Genomic DNA, 15,239 nt, shown 5'->3' with positions numbered 1-15,239 from the left:
GCCCAGCGGTTTTGGTGTCAGCTGGTCCAGACCCACGCTGGGGCCCAGCGGTTTTGGTGTCAGCTGGTCCAGACCCACGCTGGGGCTCAGCGGTTTTGGTGTCAGCTGGTCCAGACCCACGCTGGGGCCCAGCGGTTTTGGTGTCAGCTGGTCCAGACCCACGCTGGGGCTCAGTGGTTTTGGTGTCAGCTGGTCCAGACCCACGCTGGGGCCCAGCGGTTTTGGTGTCAGCTGGTCCAGACCCACGCTGGGGCCCAGCGGTTTTGGTGTCAGCTGGTCCAGACCCACGCTGGGGCTCAGCGGTTTTGGTGTCAGCTGGTCCAGACCCACGCTGGGGCTCAGCGGTTTTGGTGTCAGCTGGTCCAGACCCACGCTGGGGCCCAGTGGTTTTGGTGTCAGCTGGTCCAGACCCACGCTGGGGCCCAGTGGTTTTGGTGTCAGCTGGTCCAGACCCACGCTGGGGCCCAGTGGTTTTGGTGTCAGCTGGTCCAGACCCACGCTGGGGCTCAGTGGTTTTGGTGTCAGCTGGTCCAGACCCACGCTGGGGCTCAGTGGTTTTGGTGTCAGCTGGTCCAGACCCACGCTGGGGCTCAGTGGTTTTGGTGTCAGCTGGTCCAGACCCACGCTGGGGCTCAGTGGTTTTGGTGTCAGCTGGTCCAGACCCACGCTGGGGCTCAGTGGTTTTGGTGTCAGCTGGTCCAGACCCACGCTGGGGCTCAGTGGTTTTGGTGTCAGCTGGTCCAGACCCACGCTGGGGCTCAGTGGTTTTGGTGTCAGCTGGTCCAGACCCACGCTGGGGCTCAGTGGTTTTGGTGTCAGCTGGTCCAGACCCACGCTGGGGCCCAGTGGTTTTGGTGTCAGCTGGTCCAGACCCACGCTGGGGCTCAGTGGTTTTGGTGTCAGCTGGTCCAGACCCACGCTGGGGCTCAGTGGTTTTGGTGTCAGCTGGTCCAGACCCACGCTGGGGCTCAGTGGTTTTGGTGTCAGCTGGTCCAGACCCACGCTGGGGCTCAGTGGTTTTGGTGTCAGCTGGTCCAGACCCACGCTGGGGCCCAGTGGTTTTGGTGTCAGCTGGTCCAGACCCACGCTGGGGCTCAGTGGTTCTCAGCTCCTCGTCACTGCAGAGCGTCTTCACACAGTCCAACACACTTTTCCGAGCCTTCAGTCCAGTGTGGAAGTCTGTTATTGTAGTCCTGGAGCGCTCCTGGAGGAGTGTTGGGGGGTGGTCCTGTGGAGCCTGCGGTGTAAACCTCTCATGTCAGTATTGTGTTGTGGGAGTCCTGCCTTCACCTGGAGCTGGAAGCCGCTGCTGTCAGCGCCCACGAACAACTGGACGATAACGTCACTGCAGTGAACAGGAACTGTGTGTGTAATAGAGTAAAGACACTCAGCCAAGGAGTCTGCACAGGGCACATTTCTCCTCAGTTACGCCACAGATTTAAGCTGGACCCCCCCCACACACACACACTGTGTTTGAAGTGTGAAGTTCAGACTGGTACCCCACACACTGCTTCAGTCAGGTTTAACGGTGCAGTATTTTTGGCAGATGATTGGTCAGGAAATGGAACAAGTATTTGATGTGAAACTGTAATCCTCAGTTTGTTTTGCTGCGGTTAACTGACCCTGGTGTTTCAAACAATATCACATAAAACTCTGTGGAATGTTTCCTTTTTGTGCCAGAAAATGTTTGCTTTTAAACTGGATCTGTTTTGGCGGAGGTCTGCGCTCTGAGTCCTTTTCTTATAGTTTTTATTTATTTCAGTTGACGGAAATTTTTTTTTCAATTCTAGTTTTCGTCATTTCATTTGTTTTCGTTAACGATAATAACCTTGATTTGAAGACCTTGTTATGTTGGCGTTAACTTCCAGCACTAGTTGCTACATTTGTAAGTACTGTGTGTTTTTGGTTCGTCTGGACTTTGTGTTTTCAGATTCAAATGTATTTGTCATTTCAGCATCTAAAATACACAGAAACCAAACACTGCGCTCAGGTCCTGATTATCAGCAGTGTTTAGTAAATACTATAAATACTGATAAAAATACTAAAATACTGAAAAACAAACCCCCCCCCCCCAAAAAAAAGTCCTCCCTAAATAACTAAACTGGTTGTTTTCTGCAGTGCACAGCAGTGAAGTGCCAGTTCAAAGTGCATTCCAGTCTTTGTGTATTTCACCAGTCTGCCTGTATTTCCTGTCTGTACTGTATCTGCTCCTCTGTCTGTTTATGGTGTCGCTCTAATTCTTATCATCAGTCAATACTGGATATAACCCATGAAAAACTCTAAGTAAATGAATTCAGTCTCTGTTCTGTCCATGAGTATGTGTGCGCACATATACAGTCGTGCCTGTGCATTAGCTTGATTAGCGCTGAAAACTATAATAAATCAAGAAATCATGTGAGAAAATTTCCGTTGTGTGATATACAGTATGATGTGGCTGCTGACATGTGATCAGTGAAGGTGGACCCTAACCTGACACGTGTCGTTAATCACACATCTACGCCACTTAGACTTAACAGCACCATCTGAGAAATGGTGCGGATGGTTTATAGCCTTTAGCGCAGCGTTCAGCCCCACCCAACACATCCAGCTCAGACTATTGGCTTTGCTGTCGGCACGCCGCGCAGGCTGATAAATCAACTGGTTTCCACAAAAAGCTGTTTGTGTTTGTGAAGACATGAGCTGCTTTCGACTGGACCCAGTGCATGGACAGTGGCACTTGTGCATACTGTGTTATTAGCCCGGGCCCCTGCAAATGGTGAATGGATGACGTGTCAGTGGTCCTGGGGCATTTTACTGACACAGGAGAAACACATGAACCATCCAAAGGAGTTCATATTGGTCATTACTGGGACTGGATGGGTGAGAAGGCGCTACATACTGGATATACCATGTGACAGTCGGACCATGGCAGCTGCAGAGGAAGTACAAATACTTCAGGACTTGACTTCAGTATAGATTATGATTACACTGGTCAACAACAAATTTATTGTTTCAGTTTTTTGAGCTGATTGAGGATAATTTTGATGTGCTGAATCCAAATCCCAATCCATGTTTTATTTCTAGCTTTCATCCACTATATCAGTAAATACATGTTAAAGGGAAAATAACATAAAATAAAAATGTTTCTTTGCTTCAAAACTTAAACTTATGGTGTCCAGCTGAGTGGACATTTTTGCAACTCCACAAAAAATAAGTTCATAAGAAAATTTTCAGTCACATTTTTTTTTTTTTTTTGTTCTTTTTCATGCCTAAAGAGGAACGAAAACACTCAGGAAAAAAATCTTGATTAAGGTTCTCATAATTCATACATGAAAGGGTTAACACAGAACGGCAGAAGCTGAATCCACAGACTTATTTCTGCTTCTCCTATTCCCAGCCTTATTCCACTTCCACACCTGAAGTTGCAGCAGATCAAACATTAACACAAATTCGTCTACATTCAGTTTCTAAAATCACTTTGAAATCATTTTACTTTCATAGCCCTTGAGAATTTGACGACTTAAAGCTTTGTTGAAACTCGACAGTGAGCGACAGTTTCACTTCATCCTTCAGTTGGTCCCATAATTTGACCCCAATAACAGAAACACTTTTAACGTTTGTTCTGACTTTACATGTTTCAGACACAAACATCCCTCTGAAATGAAAATTCCCTTCACTTAACTTTAAATGTTTCTGAACACAAACAGGAAGACTTTTACTTTTAGCACCAAACATAGTTCCCTCCTCCAGGAGGTGTTGTGATCACTGTGCTTTGTGTGTGTGTGTGTTTGTGTGTTTGTTTGTCTGTTTGTTCATCTTTAGTGTAAAACTCTTCCACCCATCTTTCCCAGATCTTCCCCACAGATAGGCCTAGGCCCTGGGACCAACCCAGTCCATTTTGGTCCCAGTAGGACAAAGTTCAAGGTCACAGCAAGGTCACAACATCTACAGATTTCCATCTGTCATCACTGAGACATTTTCCAAAATTCATCCAAAATTCCAAATGACTCCGATTCTCCTCCAGTTGGATCCACCTGTAGCTTAGAACAGTCTCTTGTATGTGGAACTAAATTGTCCACATCCACTGTGGAATGTGGACTCTGTGGACATTTACACTGAACACTGAAAATCCCATTTCCCACACATTTAAAATTAGAACTCAACTAATATTGATGTGAATTGAATCTAATTGGACAGACACATGACTGGGACCAGATTCAACTGTTTGTGTGTATGGAACAACCTGGAAACTGTGGAATTTAAACAGAAACAGTGGATCCACACATGCACAGAGTTCAGGGGGAAGGAGGAGCTCTGAGTTCTGAACACTGGTTCTGTTTGTGCGCTGCCTCTTAAAATGGGTCGTTGTTGTAAATGAGAATCAGTTCTCAACTAACGTACCTGGTTAAATAAGGGTTAAATAAATGCATAAAATTAAATAAATAAAATTTGTTTTCAATGATCTAAAGGCCACCTCGCGATATATATTTTTTTAAATTCAAATTTTTATTCAGAACAGTCTCATAAAATATTATACAGCACATCATTGGTAAAAATTACACTGTTCTCTTTTTTTTGGAAAGAAAAAAGGGTATCAGTAATGCTCACTGAAAGGAAGAAAGAGAAAAGAAAAAAACAGTAACATAAATAAAGTGAATAAGTAAATGGATAATAATAATGAGATTAACAAGCTCTGGATCACACAAAAATCCTGTTCTGATGTTAGTTCTGAACGAATAGAATCTGAGCATTTGAACAGGATCTGAAACTGGAATGTCTGTAAAACAGAATTTCAGTTTGAACACAGTTGGAACGAGGGATGGAACCGTTACCGATATAACAATAAACGGCGGTAAAATCACAGGCGGTTAGTATTAGCGTTTAAATTCTAATTCTCATGATAACTGTGTTTGATTACTGCACTTTTAGGGGAAAAAACCCAATGTACAGATCTGCTTTTATGTCAAATATTTGAGTAGAGTTTGAATTTATTACAATTTTAATTTTCTATACCTAATATTTGGAACCAATATTCACGTTTAAAGTTCGTGAAAAGGTTCGTTAAATATCTGTGTGTTATTTATGCAATAAATTATATACATTTTTCAAATTGGATTTTATATTTTTGTGTGTTTTTTGTCCTTTTGTGTTTGTATAGTAGGTTAAAGTGAAAAAATAACAGACAGATGATCTAGATGAAGTTGTGCTGAAAAAACAGATCCAAACATGGGGATAGTAAACATTTGTTTCTATAGTATATAAAGGCCAAATCAAAAGGACTGAAAAACAGACAAAATAGGCTCAGACCACTAAGGGTTAATATGTGAATGTTTCTGACACAGAAGGGACAGTGGGACTGTTATTTTATTTATTTATTTATTTTTTAAATACAGCTTGGTTCAATTATTTCAGTGTGTATCAGTACTTTTTGAACATTTTGAGCACAATTTCAACCATACTGTGATAATAACTGTGATAATTTTATTCACAATAACCATGACATGAAACTTTCATCTGGTTCCATCCCTAGTTTGAACACAGTTTGAACATTTGGTGATAGAACATTAGATCCTGTTCTGATCAAATAAAAACATGTTCAGTATTTGTGCAGATTTCTGCTGTAATTCAATTCTTCAAGTAAATAAACATTTAAAGAAAAGAAACAAAATAAAACTGGTCTTTTTAACAGTGTTATGATATATGGTGATATACGGTGTTGTGATCCTAGTGCTGTGATTTGTATCGTATCGGCAGATTCTTGCCGATCCACAGCCCTAATCCATATGTGACTGGACGTTTGTTTCTGATGAGGTGAACAGGTCAGATGTTCATCACGTCGACAGTAACGTGGTTAAATGCGTCCATAACTGGTCGGATGTTTCCATCCTGTTTTGTTGATGTGCGTTTGTTTTCCTCTCTGCTGTTTTCTGTGGTTTGTGCTTTCTGTCTGAGTGGATGTGTCCTTCCCATGCAGGGATCCTATTACTCTGCTGCCACAACAACCTCATTTCCCCTCAGGGCGCCGTAAACTTTTATGTTATCTTAACTGACTCGATGATTACTCTGCCAAATTTCTGGCTTTCAGAGCTTCATTTTAAGTCCATATTCTGTTTTGTCAACACGGAGGACGTGCATTACACTGTTAAAAGAACCGTCTGCTCACCAGTTGTTTCTCCCGTGCGTCTTTCTTCATTAGATCGCTTTCTTCTCTGTTGTACAAGTGCATTGTTGAGTTGACGCTGCACTTTCTCGGCCTTTGAAAATGTGATGTCCTCATTGCAGTAACGGAGCAAATAATAAAAATCATCTACTTTACAGCCCCTTTGTAGGCTGCCTTTTGTCGTCGTAAAAATGATCCAAAGTCAACCTGGATGTGAATGAAAATAGCCAACTCTGAGGACCTGCGAAAGCTCTCAGTATGAGTGGAATGGACTCGGGTCTTTTATTGAGAAAAGTGTGTGTGTGTCTCATTGGAAATCCATGGGCAGGTTGGACTCAGTCCTATCAGGAGTCCTGCTCCGTCTGTTCCCTCTCCAGCTACACACTATTGATTCAACGCTAAGCCTCACACTAAACCACTCAGCTCTCTTTTCTCACTCACTTTCTTTCAGCACCTTTTTTTTTTTTTTTCCGAGGGCATACTTCTGCTCCTTTTGTACTTCTGCCATTGGTCAGATTAGGAAAAGTCTGCGATAAAGCGGATCAGTTGCCTTTGTCTGATTTGGTTTATTGTCTTGGAGTGGTACAGCGTTCATTGTCACAATATTTAATGGGATGTTAGAATGTCTGGACTTGGATGTGTTGAGTACGACGGAGGGAGACCAGTTGGTACGACAGTAAATAGCAACGAGTGGCTTGTTATTCACTTTTACCGGTAGCCACATTAATAACCCCCCCCCCCCCCCCGTAAGACTTTTTTGGGTGGGAGGGGGTGGCAGACGCCTCCTGATGTTCAAAAAAGGGTTTAGAAACACTGCTTTATGGCATCATCTGACTTAAACATAACCTGAATCTATCTCAACTCGTTACTATAAATGAATTTAAAGCTATTTTAAGAGTGTGAAATCAGTGAGCGTGGTCAATCTAACTGTTTTAAACTTGCACACATAATTGTTTTGTCACCATCGATTGTAAGTTTTTTTTTTATTTTGTGTTCATTATGTCTTGTCTTGTCAGAAACTGTGTGTTCTGCTGCTCTTCTTGGCCAGGTCACTGTTGAAAAAGAGGTTTGTAATCTCAGTGAGGCTTTTTTTAACTGCTTAAATAAAGGCTTTGTATAATATCCTAACTCACACACAAATGGACAAAAGTCTGTGAATATGTTGAATTCAGGTGTTTCTTTTCTAACAGGGTCTGGGATACAAAACAATAAGGACTAATGTCAGAATAGAGTTTTATATTATGGGATAAATATATTGATTATTAATACTGACGTTTCTATCCTCATGAACAGGACATCTGACAGCTGCAGACATGATGTGTCCCAATATTTATGTCCACAGAGTTTGTGAACATCAGTATTTCCTTAAAGTTGAATGGTAGATCTTTCTTCCTCAGTCAGATGTGAAGAAAGCAGATGGTTAGTTGTGGAAGAAATTTTTTTTTTTCCACTTAAGTTTTTATTGAATTTTTTACACATATAACTGACACCACAACAGAAGATGAACAAACCAACATTTCTTGGGTACATTATACACATAACCCATTTCCTTTCTCCAGTCTTTCCATCATTCCCAGCTCTGCAACAGTCCTTTTATTCCACTTTTTGTCCATTTGTGCTTCCTGTAGTCTCAGTCTGTGACTCGTCCTTTCCATTGCACATATTCCATGTATAATTTCAGTCCTCTGCTCCTGTGTCGCTGCTTCTGTCCTTCCTCAGTTCTTGTAATAGTTTTTTCTGCAGCCACTAAAAGTATTTTAACCCAGTCTGTCGTTTCCCTCTACATTTCCATCAGATCCGTTACACAAACACAGAACACCACAGCACAGTGGAATCTCATACTCCATTACTTGTTTGAGTACTCGACACAAACATCTTCCAAAACACTTATTTTATCACATTTCCAAAAACCATGTGTGATCTACATCCAGTTCTCCACATTCCCTCCAATATTTCTGCTGTCTGTTTAACTGCGGACTTTTGGGAAAAAAAATATTATTGACAGTCAGAGCAGGAAAAATATTTTAGACATTTAGAGGAAGAACATTTTTTAAAAATCTACGTTGAGAGAAATTCAGTCCAAACCATCTGTGAGGCATTTTAGAAGCAAAGACAACAATTTAAACCAAACTAACCAATGCAATGATATCTATCCCATAATATAAAACTCTATTCTGACATTAGTCCGTATTGTTTTGGATCCCAGAGCCTGTTAGAACACAAACACCTGGATTCAACCTGTCCACAGACTTTTGTCCCTTTGTGCAGTTATTCTATGAGGAGACTCAAATGAAACTTTCCCAGATTCTGATCCCAACAACAGGATGTATGATATGGATCATGTGTTTGAACTGAATACATGTGTTTTGGTTCTGCTCGACATGGCTGTGGTTTTCCAGACAGGTCCCAAACTCATGCAGGAGGATTCTCCACTTCGCCTCAGTTCCATTTGAACACACAGGGCAGTGGGTGAAGATGCTTGGATGATGTTTTCTTCTGTTTTCTTCTGCTTTGTGTGTAAAGTTAACTGAAGTCCAATTGACGTTATTTTTCCTCTCTCTCTTTCTTTGCTGTTTGTCTCTGCTTCGCAGACTTTTGGGTTGCCATGACGAACGAGGAGGAGGAGGGCCCCGCCGTTGCAACATCAGCAGCAACTCCATCAGCAGCAACTCCGTCAGCGGCAACGGTCTCCAGGGTAACGGCAGCCATAAGCAGGGGCGACGGCGACAATGCTGTCACTTCCTCCTCCAGCAGCAGCAGCCCCCCCCACCACCTCCCCCCACCCCAGAAGAAGGAGGAGAAAGAGGAGGAAATAGAGGAGGTGGGGGTCATTCAGGAAGAGAGGATCGAGAAGGAGGAGGAGGAGGAGGGGATGATGGGATGTGATGGAGATGATGATGATGATGGAGACGACGATGACGATGACGACGACAGCAGTGGTACCAGTGTGCTGGTGGTACCCTACCCAGAGCTGGTTCCTGTGGTCTTCTTCTGTCTCAAACAGACCACCTGTCCTCGGAGCTGGTGCATCCGCATGGTTTCCAGCCCATATCCTTTTTTGAACGCCAACACGACTGCCAACATCTGTCACATGGGTGGAAGGTGAAGTACGAACACAAAGCATTTCATCCACTGAAAAGCCGTCAGCTGGGTGTAACCCTTTACAGCCCACTCCTAGAAACACACTGACATTCACAAGTTCAACCTCAGTGTGTTTGTGGAAGAAGCAACCAGACGTTATTACTGCGGTGACTTCAAAAACATGTCATGTAGAAAACCAAGGTTCATGAAGTTACCATATTTGGTTCCTTTTCCATATGTGGCAAAAATAAATAGCTTAAATAAAGAAATTTGAGAAGTATATACACAAGAAAAACACATGTAATGTGAAAGTTACATGTATCTTAGTGATTTTTTTTTCAATTTTTTCATAAAGTTTTATTGTCATGTAGAAAATTAAGGTCAGTGAAGTTACCATATTTAGTTCCTTGCCTGTATGTGGCAAAAATAAGTAGGTTAAATAAATAAATAAGAGAAGTATATATATATATATATATATATATATATATATATATATATATATATATATATATATATATACAGGGTGGGGAAGCCAAATGTACACTGAACATGTAGTTGTTTTTTCTCAGCAGACACTACGTCAGTTGTTTTGAACCCAAACATATACTGATGTCATAATCATACCTAACACTATTATCCATACCTTTTCACAAACTTTTGCCCATATGAGTAATCAGGAAAGCAAACGTCAAAGAGTGTGTGATTTGCTGAATGCACTCGTCACACCAAAGGAGATTTCCAAAATAGTTGGAGTGTCCATAAAGACTGTTTCTAATGGAAAGAAGAGAATGACTATGAGCAAAACTATTACCAGAAAGTCTGGAAGATACTATTAAAGAAGAATGGGAGAAGTTGTCACCCCAATATTTGAGGAACACTTGCACAAGTTTCAGGAAGCGTGTGAAGGCAGTTATTGAGAAAGAAGGAGGACACATAGAATAAAAACATTTTCTATTATGGACATTTTCTTGTGGCAAATAAATTGTCATGACTTTCACTAAACTAATTGGTCATACACTGTCTTTCAATCCCTGCCTCAAAATAGTGTACATTTGGCTTCCCCACCCTGTGTATATATGAAAGCATATGTAATATGAAAGGAACATGTATTTTTGTAAAATTTGTGACATTTTTCAAAATGTTGTATTGTTATGTAGAAAATCAAGGTAAGTGAAGTTACCATATCTGGTCCCTCACCCTTTATGTGGCAAAAATACATAGCCTAAATAAATAGATACATTTGAGAAGTATATATACCAAAAAAAGAACAGTTAATGTGAAAGGAACATGTACTTTTGTAAAGTTTTTGTGAAATTTTTCAAAATTTTGTATTATGTAGAAAATCAAGTTCAATTAAGTTACCATATTTGGTTCCTTACCTGTACGTGGGGGAAAAAAAAAAAATCCAAGACGTAAATATGAAAAACAGCAAACACTGATAAACACTGAACATGACTCTGTATAGTTGACTCATAGAAATACTCTGAAACTCACAGTTTCACCCTTCGTGTGTTATTGGAGGAAATGAGACTGTGTTACTTTGGAGACATTTTTCATGAATGTTTTTTCTTGTCATGTAGAAAATCACTTCCCACATTGGCCTCATTTGTTCATATCAGCTCCAGACTTCAGTCCAACACTTCTCCTGTTTTTCTCCATAATTGTTTGTGGTCATCAGTGGTTGGAGTAAAAACTGAAAATCTGTCCAAACTCGGAGCCCATGACTGAAAATGTTCAGTTGTTGGTTGAACAGGACAGAGCAGCACAGCCAATCACTTAGAGGGTGCGGGGCCTGAAGTGTCTCCTGTGCATTTAAAGGGCCAGCACTCCAAACCCCCTTTGTGGTGTCATTAGTCAGAAATAGGGTTGAAAATGGACCTGTGGAGCTGAATGAATGAAGAACTCAGAGCCAAGCAGAGCATTTACAGTTTATGGAGAGCACAGGGACATGAGGGAAAAGGAAGAAGAACATTAAAAAAAAAAACAACTATCAGTGCTTTAAAACCTGCTGTGTGAACGTCACCTCAGACAAAACACTCCTGTTCTGTTGGAAATGACAGGACTGTACACACACACACACACACACACACACACACACACACACACACACACACACACACACACACACACACTTCCACTGAGCTGAGGTGTGACTCACACACTTACACTGAAACTCCCCAAACAGCTGATATGTTTAAGTAGAAACAGCAGAGAGTGTTGGCTTCCACTGACACACACACACACACACACACACACACACACACACACACACACACACACACACACAGAGGAAGCAGTGGAACACACTGCGGTCACTGTGGATGGATGTTTCTGCTGTGGAAGGGTTCGCTGTCCAGACGATGATAGAAACACTTTGTGAGATGGAGCCCAGATGAAACGTCTTCACACTGAAAAAACCTAAATCTGACCAAGTGTGTATGTGTCATTTCTGTTCCAAACATGTGATCCCACTGAAAATCAGACAGAATCACCTAAAGACGAACTGTACACTGAGATAGAAGAACTGATTTAGACACAGCAGATCTGGAAAATCTGATTTACACTCATCTGAACAAGAGAGTTTTCACTGGTTCCACTGGCAGAGTTTTAGCTTAATTAAAGACTTTATTTGGTCAGTTCAAGATTTATTTTTTTTTTTGTCATTATTCAAGATTTATTTATTTATTTATTGCTTAATTCAATTTTTTTTTTTTTGCGTAATTCAAGATTTTTTGTTTTGCTTAATCCAAGATTTTTTTGCTTAATTCAAGATTTTTTTTTCTTAATTCAAGATTTTAGTTTAATTCAAGATTTTTATTTTGCTTAATTCAAGATTTTATCTTAATTCAAGATTTTTTTTTACTTAATTCAAGATTTTAGCTTAATTCAAGATTTTTTGTTTTGCTTAATCCAAGATTTTTTTGCTTAATTCAAGATTTTTTTTACTTAATTCAAGATTTTAGCTTAATTCAAGATTTTTATTTTGCTTAATTCAAGATTTTTTTTGCTCAATTTAAGATTTTTTTGCGTAATTCAAGTTTTTTTTTTTTTTTTTGCTTATTTTGAGATTTTTTTTTTCTTGATTCAAGATTTTTTTTTTTTTTGCTCAATTCAAGCAAAAAAACTGCCAATGGAACCGGTGCAAACTCTCTGGTTCAGACCAGTGTAAATCAGATTTTCCAGCTCTGTTGTCTGTAAATCAGTTCTTCTCTCTCAGTGTCCAGTTCCTCTTCAGGTGATTCTGTCTTGTTTTAAGTGTGATCAGATATTTGGAACAGAAATGAGACAAATACACTTGGTCAGATTTAGATTTTTGCAGTGATGCTTCTGTTAAATGAGGCTAAAAAAACTAATTTTCTAGTCATTTGCACAGATTTGTCTGTTTATGTGCTGTTTAGTGATAATATGATCTAATGTAATAGAGCGGTGCACAGTCCACTGTCTTCCCTTTTATCCGTCCATTCGGGCAGCTTCACTTCACATCAGCTCCAGCTTCATCCAACCTGACATGAATTCAGAAGCAGACGGAGAAACGGCGATGAAATAAAAACAGAGCGTGGACAGAAGGGCTGAGGAGATGTTTAACAGTCGGGACGGACGTTCCCGTCTAAATGGAACGTCTTTGTCAGTGAAAACTCTTGTCAGTTCAAGAACACTCTCTCTCCTCCTCATTCTCTCCATCTACCACTTTTGTCCCGTCGCTTCCACGGAAAAACTCCAGTCAATTAAGTCTAATTTTGGGAGCCAGACTGGCCTTTTGTGTCTCACATAGACGGACCGTCGGCAACACACACCGCAGGCCCAGTTTATGGTGACGGTTCAATAGTCTGAGTGAAAATCTAACGTTTGGAGCTCTGTGTTCTCATGGGGTGTCTGGAACCGAGAGAAGTTTTGTAAACTCGTACTGAAAGTCGTTTGTGTGTAAGATGTGTATGGGAATCATTTACAAACCCCACTGAGTTAAAGCTGAGACGAACTAATGACGGACACGGCAGAACAGACTGTCCATTTGATTAGTCGTTATTCCTGAGTTCCATTAGAATTACACACTACGATGTTTTTGCTCACTTGTGTAAAGTTCTTTCTTTCTTTCTTTTTTACTTTGTATCTTCAAAAGTCCGCCAAGACAGACCCCCCCCACGATCACCCCCAGAATCTGATCATTTCTTCCTTGTGCCAGTATCAATGTTTCCTGAAAATTTCATCCAAATCCTTCCATAACTTTATGACTTATCCTGCTAACAGACAAACAGATGAAACAAACCTCTGCCGTTCTTTGGTGGATGGAAATACATACATGTATATTCAGAGCTATATATGTATATATTTATATATTTTTCTTTTTTCGGTTCTATTGCTAATTTCTTTCCTTCTACTTTTATTCTATTTGAATGGAGCGACTGTAATAATTGTCTGGTGGTGTTAATAAAGTATTCTGATTCTGATAACCTTACAGAAACTGTCCAGTCCCATGAACCCAGCTCTCACAGGAGCTCAAATCTGCTGGTTTTTCTACCTGTGCACATTTGGTCCTTCCTTCCTCTGCCTCTGACTACCAGCGCTCAGGTGGATCACTTCCACGTCGAAGTGTTTGATTCTGTTTTCCGCTTTGCCAACGTCCTGCTGCTCCATTTGTTCCCTCACTCTGTTTTTATTAACAATAGTCACATGTTTGGACGCTCACACTAGTGCAGTTCCTGGTAGCAGTGATTCCAGGTTTACCCACGCTCAGCTCAGACCTGCAGCTTCATTTGTTCTGGTTTCCACTTAAACTCACCTTCCATCGGTTCCATCAGATCAGAGCAAACAGGAGTGAACAGTGTGTGTTTGTGTTGGACGTGTTTCCTTCTAACTCTAACATGGACAGAAAGCCTGCACTGAGGGGCGCGACTCACACTGTGACTTTAAATGGAGTAGTGCAGGGGATGATCTACGACTGATCTGCTTTTTTTGAGTATGAATACACACTGCCCACTCCCTGTGTGTGTGTGTGTGTGTGTGTGTGTGTGTATCATACACCGTACCAGTCTACTCACTGCAAAAACCTAAATCTGACTAAGTGTATGTCTCATTTCTGTTCCAAATATCTGATCACACTTAAAACAAGACAGAATAACCTAAAGAAGAACTTTTCAGTGAGATAGAAGAACTGATTTAGAGACAATAGATCTGGAAAATCTGATTTACACTAATGTGAACAAGATTTTCACTTGTTCCATTGACAGATTTTTTTTTTTTGCTTAATTCAAGATTTTTTTTTTTTTTTTTGCTTATTTCAAGATTTCTTTTGCTTAATTCAAGATTTTTTTTTTTTTTTTGCTTATTTCAAGATTTCTTTTGCTTAATTCAAGATTTTTTTTTTTTTTTGCTGAATTCAAGCAAAAAAAAAAAAACCTGCCAATGGAACAAGTGAAAATCTTGGTAAATATATATGCCTTTACTTATTACGCGTCCAGTTGCAGTTTGATTCAAGAACCAAAGTAGTTTGTGAGGTTTAAGCAGGAAAACTGGTTTTGTCGCTTTTAGAAAATAGTCATGTTGGGGTGAATAGAATAGAATAGAATAGAATAGAATAGCCTTTATTGTTATTGTGCTGCTCCAGTAAGTGCAACAATATTAATAAAACACCAGTACAACACAGAAATAAGAATAGAACAAATATAAAATTATGAAAAATAAAAATAAGACAAAAAATTAAAATTTTTTTTAAAATTTTACGAAGTAAGATAAGAATGAGAAAAGGAGAATAAAAAAAATAAAAATTGATGTAATTGTAATGTAATGTAATTGATGAATTGATGCAAATTTCCAGTATTAACAGTATGTGACAGTATGAATATCTATGAGCAATATTAACAATATTAACAGTATGTAATAATTCAGTGTATTTTACAACAGAGGAGAAAAGCCAGTGTAAATATAGTGCAGTCCTGATGCGATCGCTTCTGAATAAGTGGATTTAAACCCTAGAAAAGCTCAGATCAGCTGAAACACTCTGTTTATTTAAATCCAGGTTAAA

At 40.1% G+C, this 15,239-nt stretch overlaps 1 long non-coding RNA gene across 1 annotated transcript; it reads right to left on the bottom strand.

Annotated features, from left to right (window-relative positions):
* Positions 1 to 3,770: 3,770 nt before the first annotated feature.
* Positions 3,771 to 14,378, bottom strand: LOC115420842 (uncharacterized). The gene is made up of 3 exons (XR_003935613.1): positions 14,253 to 14,378; positions 9,537 to 9,542; positions 3,771 to 3,783 (listed from the first exon to the last, which is right to left on the bottom strand). It is a non-coding gene; the product is annotated as an uncharacterized LOC115420842 (long non-coding RNA).
* Between the last annotated feature and the right edge of the window lie 861 nt (positions 14,379 to 15,239).

Source organism: Sphaeramia orbicularis, chromosome 1 (genome assembly GCF_902148855.1).
Source record: "Sphaeramia orbicularis chromosome 1, fSphaOr1.1, whole genome shotgun sequence".
NCBI classification, from domain to species: Eukaryota; Metazoa; Chordata; class Actinopteri; order Kurtiformes; family Apogonidae; genus Sphaeramia; species Sphaeramia orbicularis.
Note: the sequence above shows the minus strand (reverse complement) of the source record. Positions and strands in the feature narration are given on the sequence as shown.